This window comes from Geospiza fortis, unplaced genomic scaffold, assembly GCF_000277835.1.
Source record: "Geospiza fortis unplaced genomic scaffold, GeoFor_1.0 scaffold403, whole genome shotgun sequence".
Taxonomy (NCBI): domain Eukaryota; kingdom Metazoa; phylum Chordata; class Aves; order Passeriformes; family Thraupidae; genus Geospiza; species Geospiza fortis.
Genome location: NW_005054336.1, coordinates 1,294,893 through 1,314,759, shown reverse-complemented (window position 1 = coordinate 1,314,759; position 19,867 = coordinate 1,294,893). Strand labels below are relative to the sequence as shown.

Below are 19,867 nucleotides of genomic sequence, written 5' to 3'. Positions count from 1 at the left end.
ACAGAAGTGCCAAACATAATAGAAATGTAGTTAAAGGACCCTTTTCCCGGTTATGTAAATGTCCTAATACCATAATTAGAAAAGATGGGTTGTGAATGATAGCAGCAAGGAAAGGGTAATCAAAATGTTTTAACATTATCTTTCTGTTTTAAAGACCAAAATCTGTGATAAATAGCGTTTATGGTAGATATGGAGAACCAGCTTGTGCTGAAGCTTTTACCTAAAAAGAAAATAGTTTTGAGTGTAAAACTGTTATATTTTCATAAAACACATAAATGGCAGCTGGTCTTAAGCCAGGAATGATTACTGGCAGATATGACTTAAAGAAAATGAGTATTCCACTCAAAATCCCTCCATGGCTGTTACAGAAAGAACAAAGCGTTATTATTATGTAGTGTATTTGAACAAAGGGGTGTTCAAGACTAACTAAGTTCGCCAACAAATCTCTCTTTTATCTACATCCAGAAGAACAAGCATACCCAAATCTTTTTCAATTAACAGCTGTACACATTAGCAAAACACCCGTCTTTCTCAGCTCAAGCAGTCTGGCTTATTTATCAGAAAAAATGAACTGTTTTGGGGGGAAGGTTTCCAAGTTCCCCAGCAAAAGAAAGATACTTGATTTTTCATTAACCTTTTGACATCTGGAGCCGGGATGTCCCAATATTAACTACTAATGGTCTTCTGCATTACCAGTTGGTGTTGAGAGAAGTCCCAATTGTCAGAGTCAAAAGGTTAATCAGCAATTTCACACCAGTGATGTGGTCAGAGTTCACATGTTACTGCCTAAACAGGAGGAAAAAGAAAATTAAGTCACTAACAGAAAACTTCACCCCAACATTATTAAATCCCTCTTGTATTTTTTTTTTTTGCTAGAAAATATTTCATGATAAATATTCTGACTTTTTAGACGATTTTGCAAACCTATGCTGAGAAGTCCAAGTCCAAGTATGTAACCAACTTCTTTCTTTGGTTTATTCTACTTTTCAAAATGGAAAAAAGTAAATTTTTACTTACTCACCAAGTGCTCAGTCCAGACCAGTGTGAAAGAAGAGTTTTGTGTCTATAACCTATGGAGATTTTGGTAAACCTCTCCAAATGGCCTAATTCAGCCTGAGAGTTGTGTCTTCTCTGCTGGAAGTGAAGATATCTGAGTGTTCATTCATTCAGGGTGAATTTCATAGTGCAGATGCTGTATCAGAGATAAAGAACACTGCAGAGCAAAACCCAGAGTGTAGACTTTCCCCTCCTACTCCTCTTTCTGTTTTGATTGTAGAAAATAAGTCAACAGCAGCACTCCCTTAACAAATATAGACAGCAATATTATTTCATGAGAAAGTACCTCCATAAACAGCCAGGCCAGTACCTCAGTTGGTGTCACTTTACCATGGCATACTTTAACTTGGGGCTCAAGAGTTCTCCTATACATAGAAAAAACAGATTTATTTTCTAAAACAAAATATAAAATATCACTGCAAACATTACAGCTTAGCATTTGCTAACAATAACAGTGTTCACACAAAATTACTTCTTATTTGTCCTACTATTATCTGAAATTATTAATCATTGCTTGTCTTATATTTAGCCCTGATCAAAAACCTTCTGCTATCACCATACTTATCAGGCAAGTTCTATGGTCTTGAGACATTATATGTTTTTTCCTATGTCCAAGACAAATTAGTAACGAATCTTGCCCACAACAACCACTCAGTTTAAGTGGGCACAGGATTTTATCCTTGAATGTTCTGAAAAAATACCAGTCTTTCTAAGCGCCCTATTGCTTAGTCCACCAATTAGCTGCCTATGGAGCCTGAGTGTCCTTGTACTTCATCCCAGTCTCCACCTGCATACTTGGCTGCATATGTTTATGCAATTAGAAATGGTGAAAATTTAATAATATTAGGACAAACCTGAGTGAGCTATAATTCTGTTTAATCTCTCAAACTGGATTGTTGAAAACTTGCTGAATTCCCCAAGCCTCTCTCAGGTGCCAATGACTGAGTCAATATCATACCAAAGATCTCACAGCATAGCAGACATAAATTCTACTTCCAGAATCTCATACACACCCTCAAATAATGAATCTAATGTCTCTAAAGTACTGTCAGGAGAAAATAAAAGCAGTTTCCTCCAATTACCAGCCTTGTACTCAGTGGCCCAGAGTGTAAAAAAAAGAACATAGGGCAGATTTGTGGGGAAGGAGTGGTCGCTTTAGAGGCCTGTGCCTTCCTATACTGTACATATATATATATGCACTTGAGCAATCCAAGTCTCCTGCCTGCAAGGGAAGACCACTGACATTAACATACTTGGCTTTGCTAGGTCCTGTTGGCAAGCTCTAGGTCCTGTTGGCAAGAAACTCCACATGATGGGAGAATGAAAGTTTGTTTCATCTCAATCTGATGCCTCACTTTACTTTTAAGACCCTGCTTTGCACTTTGTTTTATAGAGTGATGGTAACTGGTGGCTTGCATAAAAATAATCACCAGTCTAGAATAACCCCAGATCACTTCAGAAGTGTGATTTTGGTTGAAATAAGAAGGAATTTTCCTTGAATGGTAGAACAGAATTATTTAGAGTTGAAGCACAGTAGATCAATTAATAACTGTTCTTGGAAAAAAAACCCAAGCTCTTTTAACTCAAGTTGTGAGGGCTTTGGGTTTGTATCTAAGCCAAACTAGGTATTTGTTGCAGAATGAGGCCGTTCAGTATAAGGAGGGAATTGCAAGTTTTGTGGTATTGGGTCCATAGGTAAGAAGAAAATGTTGTCTGCAGATCAACCTTTTTTGATCCTTTTCCTTTTTTTCCCCTCTATATTAATTTTCCTCATAGACTTCATTTCCAAATTTGTGCCTTATTTACTCTTTGAGATCATAGAGAATTTTGGTGAGGAGGTGACCAGGTGAGAAACAGGTTTTCCATGATTACATAACTGAGGTACTGCTCCCACTCAGGCATTATGGGATACTGAGGTCACAGAAAATGGAACTGGAAGGGTTCATCCAATAGCTGGCAGCATTCCCCAGATTTTTGACTACTCTGTCATAGAAATACTCCAGTGATAGGTACTTCATCATCACTCCAGTCAATTATCCCAACAGATAACTAGATAACTCTCCTTAGTGACAAATACAGTCTAACTGTGAGAGAGACCGATGGTGTTTTAAGGCGTTGTATGTTTTGCTCGAATTCAACTTAAATGTATTTTCACCTTTCACCTTGTGTCTTCATTTATTTCTGTCTCTGTTACCAGTCCTTCACCTTGTTTTACTTTGCATTTTTCCTTTACATTTTTTTTACTTTACAAGGTGGACTTTCTCCATACTACCTTACCATTTCTACATTAAGTCACTCCCTTTCTTTTTTGTCTTCTGAACTGTGCTCATTACGCTTGCATTTCTTTTCTTCTTTGTGTCTTTCCAAGCCCATGAAAAACAAATTCTCACATGCCAGCAGCCTCGCTACACAGACCTATCCCTTGACATCTCCCAGAAGGCAGCTAAAACGCCACATTTTATTCATTGCATCAGAACCACTTGCCTTAAACACTGAGGAATTAAACAGATGTAGTCAAATTCAGGTCTAAAGGTGATGTTCTTGAGATATGACTGAAGAGCATAGCTAGCTTTGGGAAGAGCACAGTATGCTCTGAACACACATATGAAGGAGCAGGCATTACACAGCATCTGAAGAGGGAAATCAGGACTCCTGGCAGACATGGGAAACGGATCCTTGCTTCCTGCTGGCTGGTAAGGTGTTTCATGTACAAAATGAGTTACAAGACAGGTCTGGACCTGCAGGTTCCTGAGCACTAAGAGACTTCGTATCAAATTTATGCCAGATAAAGTACCATCAAAAAGAGTTAAGATGGAACATCACCATCAGCAGAAAATTGTTTTACTTTTGTTGCCTCAAGTCAGGCCCCTTGCAATGTTGTAAGGTACAGGTAGTACAGAAGTCCAGTACTGTCCCTGGGGCACTGAAGGCTGCTTGGTCTGACAGATATTTGGAGATCCCAAGATAATGTCCAAAATTCAGAGCAGCTCAAGCACCAGTGTTTCTTAAAAAAACCAAAACTGTTTCAACTTATTCTTTCAAATTTTGACACAAAATTATTAAAGAGGTGACTATGCTATGTTCCTGCTATGGCAGGAAGCAGTATGATAAATAAATGGGAGGACTAAGGAAACTTGCTCCATGCTTACAAGAGGAAAACAAGTTTGTTTTCCTTCATGTTTCATAGTGCATTGTTGCTACAATGTAAATCTTTTGAACTGCAGTGTTTTCCTATCTGCTTTGACCGGGATCTGTGGCTGAGAGGGCTGAATGCAGTGGTCTGAAGCAAGACTATTGAGGTCCCCTGACAGAGCAGCAGTTTGCATTAGCACTCAAGATGCACAGCAATGAGAAGCTCAGGCTGTGCCTCTCCGTGAAAGGTCCACACATAAAGCAGGGAAACTAAACTTGGACTTGGGAGGCAGAGGTTCTTTGTTCCCTGCATGATCTCAAACAACATATTTCTTCTCTTCAAGACTCATTTCTTCCCCAAAATAGGGACTGACAGCTTCCTGTCCTCTCTCAGGGCTGGTGGCTCTTCTGGCTAGTGGCTGTTTCTGATTATGGGTAGGTCTGATGACTGTGAGTCTGACTTCCAGGAGGCCTCTGGACACTCCTATATTATATTTGATAATGAAGCCTCCTGTCTTATCCAATCAAAACAAAAAAAGAAAGTCAGACCAGAGAAAACTGTCTCAGCACAAAATGGCAGCCTCAGTGCAGCAAAGTCAGAGCCATTAGCTATTGACTACTATAGAAATACTGAAACTGCATCAGGGATTTCTTTCTTTAATTGCTATTTAGGGATTTAAATGAGATTTTTAAAAAGAGAGAAAGACAGAATGTTTAGTCTACAGTCACTCTTTGCTGCCAATACAGGCTATCATATAAATTACTTAGACACTTTTAAAAATACATTATTTACTCAATAACCCATAATGGGTCCAGAGCTCCTTTTACACGCTATTATAGAAGTACATAATTGCTGAATTTTCAAATGGATATTTCTTCTAGGCAATAGTCTGTAATGGCTCCTTCAAAGCTCTTAGGCTTTTATCATATGAGGGCCTAAGAAGAAAATGTTTAGTTCACTGATCATTGACCTAATAGAGAGCAACATCTTCTCTGGAACAACTATTGTCTGTTGGGGCAGATGATGTATGAATGACATTTTAAAAAATTCTTGGAAGTATGTGCTAGGGAAAAATTACTGTTCTGTACAAAGCAAATACTGCTGATGAGATTTTCAGAATTCTTTTTTTTGGTTCTGCTTGGTTTAGTTTTTTATTTGCTGTGTGAGCCCAGGAGCAAAAGAAAAGAGTTGGTTTTGTGTATGAAATGCAAACTCAGTCTAGGACCCATTCAGAGCAATGAGAGACATTTTGATGTTCTCAGAGACCATTCAGCTCAATTAAAAGTTGTCTCAAATGAAAATGCAATGTAAGAAGCTGAAATCTGAAATGAGAGAAGTAAAGGATGCTGCAATGGGGCAAATCACATTTCTTAAAGTCATGCTGAACACAGTAAAACACACAGGACTATCCCGAGCTTGATCTAGAAAGGAAATAGGCAACTTGACACGTTTTTCAGCACTATTGCTATGAATCTCACAATCGCTGAGCTGCTGTTCTCTTCTTACATTTCACTTTGAAGTCTGCTGCTTCTGTTTCAGACACAAAGAAAGGTTCAGGTTCCTAAAAGCTTGATGTAAGAGAACATATTTTCTCTTCCTACACACTTTGGGCAGTAAAACCCTTGGTATTACTGCCCAATAAATGTCAGCTGGATCTAAGTTCAGGACCAGAAAGGATGAATGGGAGCTGGGGACACTCAGGCAGAGACCCTCAGAGATGCTGAAGGACACCTCCAGCTGTGATCCTGATGGGCCAGGGGAGAGGTCCTTGCTGGGTGGCTCAGCTCCCTCAAGGGCTTGGGGCAATGGTGTAGCTCACCAAAGAAGGCTACTGAATAACCTGCTCAGGAGCTGGGTATGATCTTAACACTCTGTGCCATCAAAGCAGACCAACTATCCCCAGCACAGCCCTGTTTTGTATATGACCTGACATCAGAAGCACTCCCATGCTTTTTATCATTGGATTTCTCCAGCCTGGTAAGGCTGCCTGGGACTCCTAGTATTCTGGCATGATTAACACTAAAAAATACAGTTGCTGGCAATTCTAATAGTTCCTTCTGTTTGATGCATCTGATCGAAGAGAAACTGAAATTACAGACCAATATGCACCCAGGCTGCACCAGTTAGCCTCATCATGCAAATGAGGCACACTTGCAGGTGAACTTATTAGAGATCAAATAGTTTTAGGCACTGCAGATAATGAAGGCAGAGCGCTTATGTTGCAACAGTCAGAGCTGGAATTTAATCATGTTGTTGATACCTACTGCAGCAGTGAATAAACACAGAAACAGCCACAAAAATAAAACTCTTAGAATGAAAGGTTGGTATAAACCAGAAAAATAATAAGAATAAAAAACACCCAAACCAAGGAGCACAGCGGTTTTCGAGATGGAAAAATTTTGCTCATTAGATCTGGAAAGACTTTGAGCCCTGCTTTTCTCAGCTAAGTAGTTGGGTAAGTGGGGGTTGCAAGGAGAAGCTGAGGGGTGTCACTGTCTGTTCCAAGAGGGAAATGGCTCCTTCCTTTGGAGATGGCCCTGCAAGGAGAAAGGGGAATGCCATGCAGCACAACGCTTGAAATCAATGAGAGGGTGAAACATAGCCCACACTGGGAAACAGAATCTCTTAGGAAAGAATTAAGAATGAAACAGAGAAACAGCTTCCTGGGGTGGAATTTATGACAGAGGTGACACAACTGACAGGCTGGATTAGCAATTTGGTAGACATTAGGAATAAATGCATTTTGCAGAGGCATTAGCCCCTTCTGTCTCAATAACCCCTCACATGCTCTTACCATCCTTTATGCAAACATCTGGAGAGATCCTGAGAAGGCTCACTAAGGTTTGCTCATTTTAAGAAGCAAAGATGCGACCCAGCAGGTGAAACCTGCAAATGGGAAACGTTTGAATTCCTTTTGGCAGACAGAAATGGATAAAAATACAGCTTGGCATTTCTTCTAATACCATTTGGTAGTAGAAGAGCTCCAGAGATGTCAACAGGAAGCCCTAGAGGTTAGAGGGAATGACGTAACCATATGTGACATAATGCTTGTTGTAGAGATTTCCTGGAACTGATTAGTGCCATTCATGATAACAGCAGCCAGCGAGAGTGCGAGGACTGGGTGAAGGCCCAGGCAGCATTCAAGCATTGAATATTTTTCATTCTCTTTAAATGCAATGTCTGGTCTCTCTTGTTTCAGATGCATAATAGAATAACTGTGTGGTATTCCCATGCAGCTTTTCTGGGAAGACTTGGAAGCAGCACACTTACCAACAATGTGCAGCTACTCCCACACAAAGGGCCACAGAGAGAGGACTGTAGAGGTGCAAGGACAGCGAATACTCTGAGCTTCTCCTTCATCTAGAATGTCCTCCCTTCCATTCCTCTCTTATACCCAGAAATATAAGGTGCAGTCAGGTCATCCTCATCAGGATATTGTTTTATGCCTAGTCTATATAGACAAGCTATGAAGTGCCATCTATATTTAACAAGAAGCTTCTGATCTATGTGAGTGGGCAGAAACCGATAGTGAGTGACATGGATGCTGACAATGGCACACAAACTCCATGACACTCTTAAAACTTTTAATTGCATTTTAAAGTAATGTAGCAAGGCAATGTTTAATGAGTACTTTGTTAAAGAAATTCTGACTTTATAAGCTAATTAAAGAGAAGGGAGGGTTACTGCACTAGGGCAAGAAATCCAGGCTGCTGAATGCCTATACTGTAGCAACATGTAATTCAGATTCAATTGGCAGCTTTGCAAATCTCCAGCCAGCCAGAATGAATGATTACTCTTTTTTTTTTGATGGGAAAATAAATTATTGTTATCATAATGATTATGTTAATAGAAAAAAAGTAAAGGATAGGCAAGTACTTTTTTTGCCAGGGCTGGTAAATTTTCATGACACTTTTTGCAAAGCTGTCATATGGCTGGCTTAGATGAAACTGGAAGGCTTTATGTGGGTAACATTTAACTTTAAACATTCTTCATGGAAACTTACATGGCACATAATTTACATATTCAATACCAGTGACAATTTACTTCTCCCATCTGAGCAGGGCTTTCAACTATGCCACTTGAACTAAATTAATAAACAGTAATTAGAGAATGTTGTGCGAGCGAGCTGTTGATGTTGAGAAGATTCTAATCAACACCTTCTTTTAAGGGCCAATTAAAGCTGAATGTATGCAATATAAACATCTTCTTGTACTTAGACATGAACTGGTGAACAAGGTAAAAAATAAAAATCAGAACAATTACAGCAGGTTAGAGATGATCCAATGGAAAGATGAAGCTTCATTAATAGTGAAAACAGCAGTAATTTCTGAAAACCAATGACCACCTTCCATGGAGAAGCACTGACAACTTGTGCAAGTTAATTCTTACCAGGATAAACCTCAATGCTTTCACTGTCAGGCTTTTCTCTGAAAGCAGCTCTGTAGCTGCCTCCAATTTCTAGTGCAGTATTCCCCTGTCTGTGAGACAGCCCTGCATCTGAAGTGAGTCCAGAGCTGCAGTAGAAAGAAGACCTCCCTGGGGGAGACAGTAAAGGTGAATGTAGCCACCCCATTACTGCTACCTCATAGCAGAGAGAGGCTCCCTCAAGGTGATCTGGGGAAGAATTTGCACAGCACAGCTCCCACCAGCACTGCTGGTGGGAATACAAACACGAGGATGAGCCCGAGTGAAAGGTAAAGCTGCCCCACATTGTCTCAATTCTGTTACTGGGAAACAGGAACAGTTAGGTCAGAAGAGCTAATGCACTTGGTACTTGTTACCTGTGAGTAGTCCCTCACCACAAAGATAAGGTGGTTTACTCCTGAAAGGTGAACTTAAGACAACCCTTGTTTCCAAAATTCCATAAGGACAGAGGGAAGGCCATCTTTGATTTAAAAAGAGAGGATCCTTAGTGTACCAAAGGGAGCCTGCAGTAGCAACTGTGACTTGTGTATCACCACTATGAACTGTCAGTAAGTTAAAAATATGCATAACTTCATCCAAACCACAGCTCACTGCTTCCTAAAGCACATCTTTAAAGAAACTGTCTAAGCTGGTGCAATGAAGCACATGCAAAATTTGTCCTCCAAATCAGAGGATACAACAGACTAATAAAGGTAAGGGAAACATCTGTTCCAATACTGCACCAGTATCATTTGGAGAAAATGACTACATCACTTAGGGCCATTTGGTATCCAGAAACACTACCACAGTAATAGGATGTTGTCACCTCAGGCTCTACTGAAATCTACAGGAATTTTACTTGTTTAAGAATATAGGATTAAGCACATGATCAGTGTTTCTTCCCTTTGAGAATAAACATTTCCACTTACCATTTCTATAGTGGTGTGAGATCATTATCTTATGACAGTGTTTCATTCCACTGGTATTATCTCCTAATTAGCTATATTAAAAAATATGTAAGGGGGTGAAGGTGGTGAGTGGACTTGTAAACTTGGCAGGTCTGATGTGTTCTTACAAGCTCTGCTAATCCCAAACATTGAAAATATATTAGTAAAACCAAATTAGCACTTTAAAGAACAACACAGCAAAAGCCTCATGTTTTGAACTCTGTAAGTTCAGCATGCATCAGAGGGGCTTTTACACCCAGAACAAAGCCCTTGAGCAGGGGAGGGGAGCAGGAGCAGGGAGAAGTGAGGAGTAGCATGCCAAATGGGAAATCAGCCCTGGGAGGAGAGCACTGCTGAAAGGCTGATAACGTCTACAGTGTGGTCAGCCCTACATTGCAGTAGAATCATTACCTAAGGTGTTTGGTGTAGGACCTGGGGACTTTTGAAAAGCCAAGCACAGAGAAGTTTATCATGGATGAAAAGATACAAGTAATACCAAGAAAAAATATCTAACAAACTGTGTTCAATATCCTCTGCACTTTCTCCATATCCTGAGAGATTATTGCATTTATAGGCACAAAATCATAAAAGCTTCCTCCAAGATGCTTTATAATATACAAGCAAGTCTGGGGGATCTCAGCTGTGGAATGGTAAGAATTAGGAAGGTGGGTATTCTGGTAAGGTGGACTCATTTCTTCTCTCAAGAGGTAGGCTAAATTCCTAAAAAACTCTCTTTGCAACAGAAGAAACCAGGACACATTTGTACATGACAGATCATTTTAGAGGTACTCAGACACATGCAGGAAGCACCCCTCGGCAACAGTATTCTTCTAGCCAACAGTGCCAAAAGCTATGATTTGTTTCTGTTTCTGATTTGTTTTTAAAACTCAATTCAGTAGATGTGTTGGTGATTTTCAGGGTATTCTGAAGGAGCAAAGTAGATGTTTGAAGAATACTCATAGTATGAGACAGGGTCTAAACAGGCATTTACTCCAATATCTGCAGATCAGTTCAATATGCAGCATGCATTATTACTTTTTTTCTGATCAGATGGAACTACTAGGCCCAAATCTGCTTCCAATAACCATGGTCCACCAGTAACTTCACAGCAAACAAGGAGGTGCAGAGGGAAAAACTCATGTAAGCAGGAAAGGAATGAGTCTTCATTAATGTTCTCTGTAGATTTTTGTTTTCCATTGAAAGTTTTCTCTTGCCTAGCATCACTTCATAGAATGAATTGGGTTGGAAGGGATCTTAAACATTATCTAGTCCCAACCCCTCTGCAAGGGGCGGGGACACCTTCCACAAGAGCTGGTTGCTCAAAGACCTGCCCAACCTGGCCAACTTCGATCCTTTTTTCACACCTCTTCGAGTCCACTTGGTGAATAAATTAAATTAAATTCCTCACTTGCTCTTAATACTTTTTAAATGCAAGCCAAGCCTCTTGGCTTTTCATACCTGGACATCTACATTTTTAGAAATGCTGTTGGATAATTTCCCTCTCTTTCGTAGGCTGGTGCTTTGACCTATATGCACCTTGTGCACTCCCTAAGGCTCATGCATAACTGCAATGGACGATTAGTCCAGCTAAGTCTCTAGCAATTTCAATGGCTTGTGCAAGAGTAGATGGGGCACAATATGTAATTTCAGCTTTTTTTGTAAGGCTTTTCAATCTTTCCATGAACTAAATCATTTTATCAGTTTCATTCTCTTTTTTTTTTTTTAATTTATCCCATTAAACTACAGAACTGGAACATATTCATGAATAGTTTCTTTCTGCTTTAACTCAAGGAGTTCCTGACATAACAAAAACTGGTAATTAACTGGCTCGAAGACTTTTACAATAGCTGCTTTAAATAAGTCCTACTATGCAGCACTTGGAGCACTGACTCCACACTGCTGATACCACTGCAATGCACCTTGAGTTAAACAAGCTTTGCTGCTCCACCTCAGCAACAATTCTTGGCTGTTTTCATCACTGCTCTCCTGCTCAGAAACACCAAAGTCCTCCCACATTTCTTTGCATGGAAAAGGCTACTGAGCTCCTCCATGATGATTCCCTGCTCTCAATCCACTTGGCTCTGTGACACTCCCTTAAACACTCCATTATCAGAGGGCCACTTGCCACCAGCACAAGGACCAAGTGGCAGGACTCCAGAGGCTGAGCACAGCCTGGCCTCCCCTCCTAGCTGTTGTCACAGCTGCTCTGTGCTGTTGGCACAGGTGCATTTTGGCACACTTTGGCAGTCCCTATGACCTGCTCCTGCCTCACACCCTACTTTGAGCAGGAAGGGCTCTTCCTGATAGAAGAATCAGGCTTCAATTTTTCAGGTGTCACTCAGCAGGGTGTGATTTGTAGCTGCTGTTGCATGTTGGCTCTAAGCATAGCCAGTTTTGCCCACTCATGCTTATCTCCCCTGGTTACAGTACATGCTGTCTCTGATGAAAATATTACTCTGAGGAGTATTTGGCTCCCCCATACATTTATGCTCTCTGCTAACTAGCCCAAGCCTTATTGTTTCAGTTCCTAATATTTTGCATCATTTGTACAGCCAGCAATACATTTAAATAGCATGAAAGAAAACTTTAATATATATCTTGCCCCAATGCTGCAGACAGATTGCTTCAATTTGGAACAATTACATGTGTTAGCCTATATTTCTTGTAAAATCAAATCATATAAGGACATCTCAGCCAGAACAAGCCATAAAGCTAGATGAGGAAAGGAAAGAAAATCTCCAAATATGTACAGCTTAAGTTACAAACCTATAAGAAAATAAAGCAAAATTGAAAAGGGCAAAGGAGACAAAATGTAAACACAAATTTTTATACACAGTGTAATACAGAGTGAATGTCATTTTGACATTCTGGTACCATAGGCTGCCAATATAGTTCAGAAAAGAAAGAGATATCTCCAGAATTATGGTAATGCTGCTCTCACATCAAACCTGGTTACAAGATCTATGTTTGTGGTTGCTCAGTCTAACTCCCTGCTTGGAAACGAAGCAAGGAGAAATAATATCCTGAATAATTGTATTTAAAGTGTCCAGAAAGATCATGAATCTTCAGAACTACCTATGGAAATGCAACGCTTTTAGTGGGAGCCCACAACCACACCCCTCAGTGCAATGAGTGCCTCATGGCAGCTGCAAGTCCCCTGAACCTGCTGCACTCAGGCCTTCTGTAGGACATCAAGGAAGCAATTGTAACACATAACTAAGTTGATTTTATGCCTTTGAAAAATCTCCTCCTTAACACAAATACTCTATCACTGTCAGCTGAACACATTTAACTTTTGAATTAGTATTATTTTTCAGAGGTCAGACATGTGACAGTAACAAAAGTCTTTTGCCAAGCCATGTATTTCAGGTCTGCATCTGAATTTGCCCAGAATCTGGTACTGTTTAAATATGAGTAACTGCCTCTGGCTCATAGCTAATGCAAAACTTCTGTCCTCTGGAGTCCTCCAAGGCTCTGCTCATGGCTTCCTTCCCCACACAGGCGTGGGGAGACACATCCACCCAGTGCCCTCTCTCACAGAACGCACTGCTTAGCAGGTCAGGCAGAATGTAGGAATGATGGCATTTTCCCTCCCATTTTATCCCCAGCCTGAAGACTGGCAGGTGTTTTGGTGGAGCTTTAGATGGTAGCCACATGATTTGTGAGGAGTCATGCCTCCACCGAGGGCCACAGCTGCCAGGCTGCCCTGACACCACTAGTGTGGCTGCTGGTCTGCCTAGCACTTGTGGGATGGTGGAGTGGAGCAAAAGCCTCTGGGAAGAGGGAAAGCAGCTGCCCACTCACACAGGTGGGCTCTTGCAGGGGAAGACAAACATGGTCTCCACTCCAGGGATGGTGTGTTTTATGTTACGTTGCAATTGTATGAAATACCAAACCAGCACTCTCTACAGTAACTTCTGGTGATTATACAGATCTAGGATGTTCAGAAGTATTTCAGGAAGCACAGTTTCTGGAGACACATGCAGCTAAAGATGCCTAGGCTCTGCTTTTTGCTAGAAACAAGTAACATTCCCGCCCCACCACTCTAGTCCCTGCGACTCCAGCAGCTATTGTCAGTTTCAGCGAGCTTTGGGGCAGGTCTGGTCTGTGAGTGGTTCCACAGCCCAGTTCCCCTGATAAGGGAAGTCACAGATTTCTGCAGTACAGTTTCACAGCAAGCCTGCTGTCACCAAATTAACTATTAACAATACCAACTAATATTGCATAAACATTGACATTAGCTTTTCCCAAGCAATAATGCTGTAACTCCTCCTCTGCTGTGAACTGCTGAGAGGATTTGAGGGACACAGTCCCCCTCTCCAGACCTACCTCCAACTGTATGTGGCAGTTCCTGTGATTCTTTTTCTCTCTGTCTCTCAGCACAGGTGGGGTCCAGATCCTCTGTCAGTTAAATTTTATTTTCCAGCCTGTGTAGTAATTCAGAGAGTGTTTTGGTTCACTTGGCTGGCACAGAGTATTTTCACCACACCCTTGTCTCTTCAGACAAACAATGTCTTTTCTCACCGCTGGCAGAGCCAAACCTAGCGAGTAAGAAGGAACAGTTGTTAAGGCACAATAAATAAAGCCACCCTGAAGAAATACCTACACAAAGCAAGATGAATGGGCATCAACTACCTGGACAGTGTTGCTGCTAAGCAAGGCAGGAATAAATCAGACATGTCAGGAGCACTAGGATACCTGACAAACAGGGAACGACGTTTCTTGAAACCGTAGTTTTATCTCTGCTTATTTGGATCAAACACTTGTAATAGTTGTGGATTAATTTCCTTCCCATAGTCAAAACAATAAAAGCCAGGCACCATTTTAATAATTTCCAAACCAGCGTCAGATAAGCAGAATTGCATTTAAAAAAGTAAACACCCAGCCATAGAATTGGAGGATATGTAAGCGTTTGGGGTTTTTTTTCCTGTGTCTGTAAAAGGGGAGGGTTTTAACATTATGAATAGATTTCATTTTGTAAGTTGTGCTACAAAGCACTGATAAGGCCACGGGAAAGCAGCAGAGATTGAGGCAGAGCAGGAAGAAATACCACCCATATTAGAGACAGCCACTTACTTAGTGGCTCCCATTTGAATAAAGATGCCATTGTTCAGCCAGAAGAATGCACATATTCACAGGCCCTGCACAGAATAGCTCAGTGTATCTAGAACTCCAGAAGTGTCCAAATTACAGCCGCGGGGCCAAAACTGCCCTTGAGTCTTTCTGAAGAATGACCCTCTGCTTAATTAATCAGTGCTTTAACTGTGAGTGATCCCAGGACACACTTTTCTCAGGCCTTTTTCTTAGCCCTGCTTGTTCAGAACAAACCTTTAAATGTTCTCTGAGTGATTTTTGACCATTTTTTCCCCTTTCAAGATTATTATTTCCTGTTTTACTGTGAAAGCTCATTAGAAACGAAGACCAGAATCTAGATGATCTCAGTCCAGTTTACTTGGATAGGAAATGACTGACTCGGGATGGAGAGACACTGGCTCCCTTTCAAGGCCTCCCACAAAAGATTAAGTCCACAAACTCCCAGAATATTGCAACTGCAATTTTCTTTCCATATATTAAGTGCACAGACTCCCAAAATATTGCTACTGCAATTTTCTTGCCATATAACACATAAGAATTATAGCAGGGCTGATGAGCTTGTAAGTGCCATTCTCTCAGTCATATTTGATCCCATTGCCATAACTCCAGCTGTTGTGAATGGGATCTACCAAGATCTTTTTCCCATTTACTCTACACAAGAGAAGTTTGAATTTTCAGCACTGAGTACTCCTTGCTGTCACAGGCCAGGTTGTCTGGATTCTCATAAAGATTTTTTCTTTCCTATCTGGAACAAAACAGAAATTTGATAGCAATGAGAAATGCATGAAGGTGATGAAAATCATTGTGCAAAATTTCTCTCCAAATGGGATTCCACCTTGTCCATCTTGCTTTGATGATAAAATTCCTCCTATTCTAACTGAAGTTAAACAAGGAAAGACAAAGGTCTTAAAATGAAAACAGCAGCATCTTTTTTTAAACAGTGATCTTTACGGTGAAAACCAAATAAATTTTGACCATATTTATAAACTTGTAACAAAATACACCAACCAAAAAATGTTAAGACTTTAAAAAACTTAGCATGAATGTTTTGAAAAGCTATAGTGATAATATAATCTGCAGCTGGGGAAGCTGGAGCCATACTGTTTGATAGGCCCTATCTTACGATATCCAATATTAAGCTAAGTAAAATGATATGACCGGATGTCCTAACTAAATTTAGTAGTCTGGTGAATTGCCACTCTACTAAATTTAGTCAGCCCATAATGGGCATTGAATATCTACAGCCCAAATGATAAAATCTGTCTTGCTTTTTTAGGCTCCTAGCAAATGCATAATATACTATGTTGCACTGTTAAGAAATAAGCAAATCTGCAAGGGAAAGCATGAGAAGGGGGAAACCAGGACCTTAAGGAAGACAGAAGGAATGAGGGTGTGTCAGTCCATATCTTCATGCTCAACATTACGCAGCAGCAGATGAGGGCCATGGGTACTCCCCAGATATGTGATCCAAAGGAGAGGAAGACAAGGAGGTGGTAAAAGAGGAGGAGGAGGAAGAGTTTCTGGGCACCCTAATCCTCCCCACTATAAAACTGCTACTCCAAATGTAACTTTGCATTAGAGCCATGAGAAGAAGATTGGTTACAAGTGGTAGTTGGGCTCTCTGAGCCTTGCTGCTTTTACAGAACATATGCTGGCTCTGGTTTCATACCATTCCTTTTGCACTTTCCATTTTGGGCTCTGAAATCCTGATGGTAGACAGAGAAGTATATTTCTGCATAGATTTCCATGTATCTGTGAGCCAACTTTACAGCTATGAAAACTGCTACGTCACTTTTCTCAAAACCATATTTGAGGTGTTACGTATTTCCTGCTGTTTAGGGGGATTTCTTCTCAGTCCATGTTTGTTCTGACCTCTCTACTGGTGTGAAACCATGTAGGACACATTTTTTATTAAATGTGAAATATAACAAGGCTAGAAGCTTTTACAAAATCTGCTATTCACAAGTAGAAAATAGTAATTGGACATGAAAAGGAATCACCATAACATTATTCTTAAAAAGAGTTGCATCCTTCTGTTCTCATATAAAAATCTATTGGGATGCCCCATGCAACTCAGTGATGCTTTTTAATAACAAGCAAGAAATAGTGCCCTTGTCCTCACTTCAGTTCCAGTGCAGCAACAGACACAGACATGATATTCAGGAGGTTCTGCAGGCCTAGCAGAACTGAAGGTTGAATATCATAAACTATAAGTGAGCTTTGATCGCCTCCCTAGAACAGGCAAATTAATCTGTCTGAAGTTCTGTAAGCATCATTCTCTGCAACAAGCAATTTTATTGATCATAGCTGGGTGTACATGTTCGACAGTCAGAAACTGGCTTTAAAGAATAATATATCTCAAAATAATCAGTATAGAAACTCCTTATTTTCTTAACCATTTACACTAAATGGGAACAAATAGCACCTTGGAAAAATGCTTTGTCCTTTTGGCAGGGGAGGACGGGAAGCTTCTAAAGTAATAGCTGAGAAGTAGGTATGAAAATAAGATCATTACAGCTATTGTCTCTATGTTCTATATCCATGTAGGCACAGTATTGTAGAAACAAGAGAAAGGAGAGGGGCAGGGTCTCAAAATTCAGAGCATTTTGTTAATTTGTGACATTCCAATTTTCAGTCAGAATTTGCCCTCTTTCAAGATTTTAAAGTCTCAGTTCCCAGTAAATGGTTGTGGCAAATGAGGTCACTGTCTGTGAATTCCCTCCTCTGAAGTTCTGAAAAGGTTTGCCATTTGACCCCAGTTGCATTTGGAGGTTGTGTAGGGCTCAAACACACAGGACTGTCACTGATATCATGAAGTGCACCCCTACCAATGCCCCCATTGAGGTGCCAGCCCACCCCTGCCTCAGAGGGCCTGTCACAGAGGAAACTCATCAGCCACCTAGTCACAGTACCTAAATACATCAGGAGCCAGGCTGTCCTAGTTCTGCTGCTCACACAGTAACTTGTTTTTCTTTTTATAATTATGTCTTAATCATTCTTTATGCTGAAATAATCATAACATATTTACAACCAGACTCTATTTTAATTTTTGTCTTCAGATCACTTTCTATGTAGCCTCATACTGCCATTCTCAGCCCAAATGACACCCTTCCTATCAAAGCCAATTTGGATTTATTTTCTCAAACACAAGTTTGCAAGGTATCTCTGTCAAATGATTTACTCAAGTTCAGATGTTGCAAATAGATCTGCTGGTGTAAAGAGGCAGAGCAGCAATTCTGGATCTGACCCAGCAGGTATTGGGTTTCTCATTGGTGTATTTTGAAACTCTATAATGATACCTCATTTGTGTAGCACAGCTTCATAACCCAAAAAATGTGATGCTTGGCTTCATAACCCAACAGATATGTTGCTTGCCTGCTCACTCCAATTGTGCTTCTTGTTTTGAGTACAGATGAATACTTACTGGCAGGTAATCACTGGAATCCTTTTTCCAAACATCATTAGCTTTTTTTGAGGCTTTTCCTGATATGACTTTTTCCTCATCTGCCATGGGTAAATATTTGGAAAAATCCATTAGCTTCTCATTGTTCTTTAGATGAGTTTCATCTATACTTGTTCATTTACACATATTCATATTTTACAAGTTCTTTCCCCCTCACTTTTTAATCAAACCCCTGTTTTCACAAGGCCTCCACTTCTTCCTAATTGTCAGTCCCTATTATTTTTGTTCAGGACTGATTTTTTTTCTTTTAAAAAAAGCAGCTCTGATGCTCATCCATTTTAAAATCATAATTAACTTCATCTCCTTCCTCATTTGCTAATGGGTCTATTTTCTCTCCAGTATTTCCTTTTCCCCTGGTAGACTCATAAAGTCTCTCTTGTTTCTCTTATCCCCTTTGGCTAACTTTAACTCATTCTGCCTTAAGCTGGGGAAAGGCAGACCTTCACAACACAGTGCTCCGAACTTCCACCCATTTTATACTTTGAAAGTCTTTTGCAGACTTCAACTCATTAACTCTCATAACATGCCAGTGAGGTAGAGAAGCATTTATAGCTGTATTTTGATAAGGAAAGGGAAGGGGAGGTCTTGTATAATTGATGCTGACTCCAGAGGGCCAAAACCTCTGTCCATGTGTCCAGGCAAGCAGACAATGAAGCCTGGTGGTAGCACAGCACCATCAACAGCTGGGCTGAAAAGCTGAGCTCAGGGGAGGAAGTGAAAACCTGGCTTTCAGCTGCCTTTGTTTCAGTTTAATTGTTAGGTGAAGATTCCACAGAGGTTACACACCTACATTTCAGTTCAGTTCTGCTGGTCATATGTTCCTCCACAATATTAGTACCTCTGGCCAAAAAACACCAAGGGTGAAAGCAATGCAATGTATGCCTAGAAGATATTTTTTGAAAAGTTGTCACTTTATACAAGCATCCAACAAACCTCTTTATTCTTTGATAGCCATTACTTTTAGGAAAACAATTTCAAAACCATATGCTCAAGGTGCTTGGATTAAGACTTAACTAACCCATTTTACACATGGGGCATATCATGGGCTAGGTTTATTTTTTCATGCAAATGTGCCAGCCTGGCTTTCCTGTAATTTCCTTTAGTTTCATTATACCCACACAGCACTGTGAGTACAGGATTTTCACAGTGTTTCTTAGCGTGTGGTCCATGGATCACTGGTGGGCTACAAGAAATCAGGAAGTGGTGTATGAAACAACTGCACGATTTCCAAGGAAGACCAAGAGCCTAAGCCATGCAAGCACGTTCTATAGTGAGCAAACAAAGCAAAGGGGGTGGAATCAAATTTAAAAATGAACAATCAAACATATCTGAATTTTTCATTGGTTCGCAAATGAAAAGCATTGTGGTTGGGCACACTACAAAGCCTGGGGATATTTTTGTCACGATCTTAAACAGTGGTTAAACACTGCTTTGTATGTCTGGAAATCTAAAAAGTTAAATGATTTTCCTGAGACTCTTCTTTTAAGCTGATGTCAGCAGCATCTTCCATCACCATTGCTTGAACAGTGGTGCATCACAACACTGCTCCCTGGAGCTTATTGCAATCCTGCTCCCTACAACTGCTGACCACGGGGATCCTTACTGAGCTCTCTGAGGAGTCCTCTTCCTTCCCATCCTGTCCACACTGCCCTCATTGCCCACCATGCCTCTCTTTCACAGCCCCTGCCCAGGGGCTTCCAGAGAGCAAAGCTGGTGCCAGGCTGGGGCTGTCAACCAGATGAGGTACAGACCTGTGATCTTCCTCCCTCC

At 40.6% G+C, this 19,867-nt stretch overlaps 1 long non-coding RNA gene across 1 annotated transcript in view; it reads right to left on the bottom strand.

Moving 5' to 3' along the window:
• LOC115947980 overlaps positions 1–14,225 on the bottom strand; it is a 29,276-nt gene extending 15,051 nt beyond the window's left edge. Inside the window, exons 1-2 of the long non-coding RNA XR_004081833.1 lie at positions 14,176–14,225; positions 13,870–14,081 (exon numbers count right to left, since the gene is read on the bottom strand). This is a non-coding gene — a long non-coding RNA (uncharacterized LOC115947980). The remainder of the gene's footprint in view (positions 1–13,869; positions 14,082–14,175) is intronic.
• Positions 14,226–19,867: the final 5,642 nt, after the last annotated feature.